Here is a 4030-nt window from a genome sequence, read left to right on the forward strand (position 1 = left end):
ACAATAGATTGTGCCAAAAACAAAAATAATCGACAATTTTATTTAAAAAATTGATATTAAAAATATTTTTTTCATTTTTTATTTCTCTCTTTTCTATTATTTTTAAATATATATATATTAAAAATAATTTTACTATAACCAAACATTTTAATTACTTTTATAGTTGATGTATTATCTTCTAAAGTGGACAAATAAAAATTTTAACAAGTAACTAGTTTATATTTATGTCTTTAATAAAAGAAGCTCGTTCTATTTAAAAGCAGGAGGTTCGAATTATTTAATAAAAGAAGATCTTCTTTTAAAAAAAATTGTAGGAGATTCAAATATAAAAAATGGGAGTGTTAAGAAGAAAATAATAAATTAATATGACAATACATTAAAAGAAAAAATAATGATGATATAGTTATTATTGTTTATTTAAAATGTGACAAATTTTTATAAACAGAATTTCATTATTTAGTAGTAACTACTTTTAAAATTTTAAAATGCTAAAATTATTTTAAAGTAATGATAAAAAACTTTAAGCGTGATTGTCTAAAAATAAATAAATAAAGTACATGTTAAAAAAATGTCATGTGGTTCTGAAAAGACTTTACAAATTTTGTTACGAATTATGTGACAGTTATATTAGTACCACAGACGCGTCAAATCCATCATGTCACATGTAATCAAACATTTCAACAGTTATCTTCATTGTTTATAATTTTGTATGAAACTTTGCATTTAAATATCCATCACTTCTCATTTTTATTATTCTAAAATCATCATTTTAGCAAGGGTAAATGACCAATTTTATTTATCTAGTTTTTACTTGGTGAAAATTTTGTCTATGAAAATGAATAATTAATTTTATTCATAAATATGTAAATACATCGATAATTTAGTTCAATCATTATATGTGATACATGACATATCCACATGTGCAAGAGGGATATTTTATGTGGCTAACAGTATTTTGAATTAAAATATCAATGAAATTTTTTTTAATTATTAATTTTTCAATTTTCGAACCTAAGGACTTTTTTTAGAAGAAGATTTTTCTTCGTGATTTCTTACTAATACATTATTACATAATGATACTTTGGTCCTAAATAGATATAATTTAATGATAAAATAATTCACCACACTTTCGAGAATTAAAAACATATTTATAATTAAACATAAGATTTTGTTCATAACATGATCAAATAGCAACAAAATTTCTAATATGACAATACTAAAAAAAAGACACTAAATTATGGATTAACAATCATCGTTCTACCCATAAGCTTAACATAATATTGTCACAACAAAAATTCCAAAACAACTAGTTAAGAAAATAATTAGTTCTTAAAAAAACATAACATAAGGAATGAAATCTTATTCATCACAACCTAATCATCTAAAATACTAGTTGTTTCCATGAATCACTTAGAAAGAGGTTAAGGACGTTGTAAACATGGTGTAGGAATATAATTCATGAAATTTGGTTGATTTATTCTTAGTGATGGTCTACTTAGAAAGATAACTTTGATCATAGGAGTCGCAGAGCAGATTCAAGGTGGTCCAAATACAAGTGTTATAGTTACAAATGTTGGCACATTTACAACTTTAACATGAGAGGTTTGTGATGAAACTTCAACTACGGTTGGTTCAACGATCGGTGCATTTTGAGAGAAAATAATTTCCTCCTATAGTGAATGAATGAAATTAATATAAATTAACAAATAACAACATTCCTACATAAACATCAAATATGTTGAGTAATAGTATCTGGTTGTCTCAGTTGTTGCTTGCACATTTTTAATTCACGAATGTGTCGCAAACTATTTTATCATTAAGTTATATTTGTTGGAGGATAACATATTGTCACAAAATCAGGCAGAAGAAACTTCTTCTCCAAATATACGTTATGTTTGAAAATAAAAAAATCAACATTTAAAAAAAGTTTCATAGTTATTAGACATAAAATTAATTTAGTTAGTTACTAGAAGTTATTTGAGTAAATTAGTTGGTTACTCAAGTTATAGTTACTAGAAGTTATTTGAGTAAGTTAGTGTTGGTTATTCAAGTTAGTTATTTTCTATCTTTGTATAAATATATCAACTTTGTAATACTTTGATTAATGAATGAATTGAATGAATCCTAAAACTACTTTTCATCTATCTTCCATTTCTTTCATTCCTAATATGTTTCATTCCTAATATGGTATCAGAAATTTTTGCTTCCGTGTCTCTTGCTTTCTATTGAAGCTATTTATGGTTCTGTCCAGTGGTGTGGATAGTGCTGCTAGCCCTCGCTTTGTGGCGCCGAGCCCTGATTCGAGAGAGCGTGTTGCGAGTCCCACATCGGGTGGTTCATGAGAATGATTTACTTATATAACTAGGTAGGTCACCCCCTTATGCATCATTTTTTAAGGGGACCTTTCGGATTCCTGGTTGGTTCTTTTTTTTCTCTCATGGTCATGGATGTCATTGATGATTAAGTTCTTATATAATTGGGTAGGGCACCCCCTTATGAATAATTTTTTAAGGGAACCTTTCGGATGTCTGGTTGGTTCTTTTTTTTCTCTCATGGCCATGGCTGCCATTGATGATTCTAACCCCTTCATTCTTCATTCTTCTGACAATCTTGGCATTGCCTTAGTTTCTCATCCTTTCATCGTGTTCTCGGCAAAGGCTTAGTTGTTGATGTGGTGTTGTGGATGAATTGGCGTGGAGCGGTTGCGGTGCTCGTTTATACCACCGCATTGTGGTACCTCTTCGAGCGTGTCATTACAATTTCTTGTCCTTCGTCACCAAAGTTTTTGCCAACAAGCTTTGATGCTTGCTTTGGACTCTTGGAAGCTGTCAAAGTTGGTCGAAGATTTCTCAAAGTTTTTATTTTGACCAATGTATTTCCGACATGTTTCGCTATATTTCATGTTTTCAGATTTTTTTTCTTTTCTTTTCTATTTCTTCTTTAATGTTGATGTATTGTATTCTCCAAGTTAGAAGTGTTTTCAACACATTCCTTGCGGGAGTATTAGACATAAAATTAATTTAGTTAGTTACTAGAAGTTATTTTAGTAAATTAGTTGGTTACTCAAGTTATAGTTACTATAAGTTATTTGAGTAAGTTAGTGTTGGTTATTCAAGTTAGTTATTTTTTATCTTTATATAAATATATCAACTTTGTAATACTTTGATTAATGAATGAATTGAATGAATCCTAAAATTACTTTTCATCTATCTTCCATTTCTTTCATTCCTAATATGTTTCATTCGTAATAATAGTCCAAAACATTGTTGGCTGATGCGAAGCATTCCGGTGCCCAAGTTGCTTTGTCATATTGACATTTATGTGTCATGTATGCACTTAAAGTTAATGGAAACAAGGATAAGCTAATGGTTAGACTAAATTGTTATTTATACACTTGTGGATTACATTATTTATTTCCAAAATATAGGGATGAAATTGTCACCGATTGAAAACTACACAGATAAAATTGATCATTTATTCTATTTATAGTGTGCCAAAAAGAAAAAAAATAATTGAAAAAGAAAATGAGGCATGCAAGAAAATTTTCCGTATATTATCTTTACTGTGACATTATTTTTTACACTACTTTCTTTAAAAAAAAAACAATAATGTAAAACACTAAGGTATACTTTTATTTGTTTCAAAAGTTGTGGTTTGCAAATAACAAAATTGGTCAAACATGCACTATCAGTATGTTTTACAAAAGAAAATATAAAGTAAAAAATAAATAAGTAACTGTTATATAATTATATTCATTTGTTACCGTACCTCATCATGGATAGTTATCAATTATCATAGTTTATAGGACATACAAAACCTGGCTCGCGTTTTTTTTAACCTGTAAAGAGAAAATGTAACTGAAATTTATGAATTTTTAGTTCTTCCTTAAATAACTTCATTTTTACTCTTTTCATTTCCTTTTTTTTCGGGCTTTTCTTATTTTGAACAATAGATAAACTTCTTGTAAAAAAAATAGATAAAACTAAAATCAGTTGCATTAATTGTATGCCTAAATACGCCTTTACGAAGG

This window comes from Glycine max, chromosome 14 (assembly GCF_000004515.6).
Source record: "Glycine max cultivar Williams 82 chromosome 14, Glycine_max_v4.0, whole genome shotgun sequence".
NCBI lineage: Eukaryota > Viridiplantae > Streptophyta > Magnoliopsida > Fabales > Fabaceae > Glycine > Glycine max.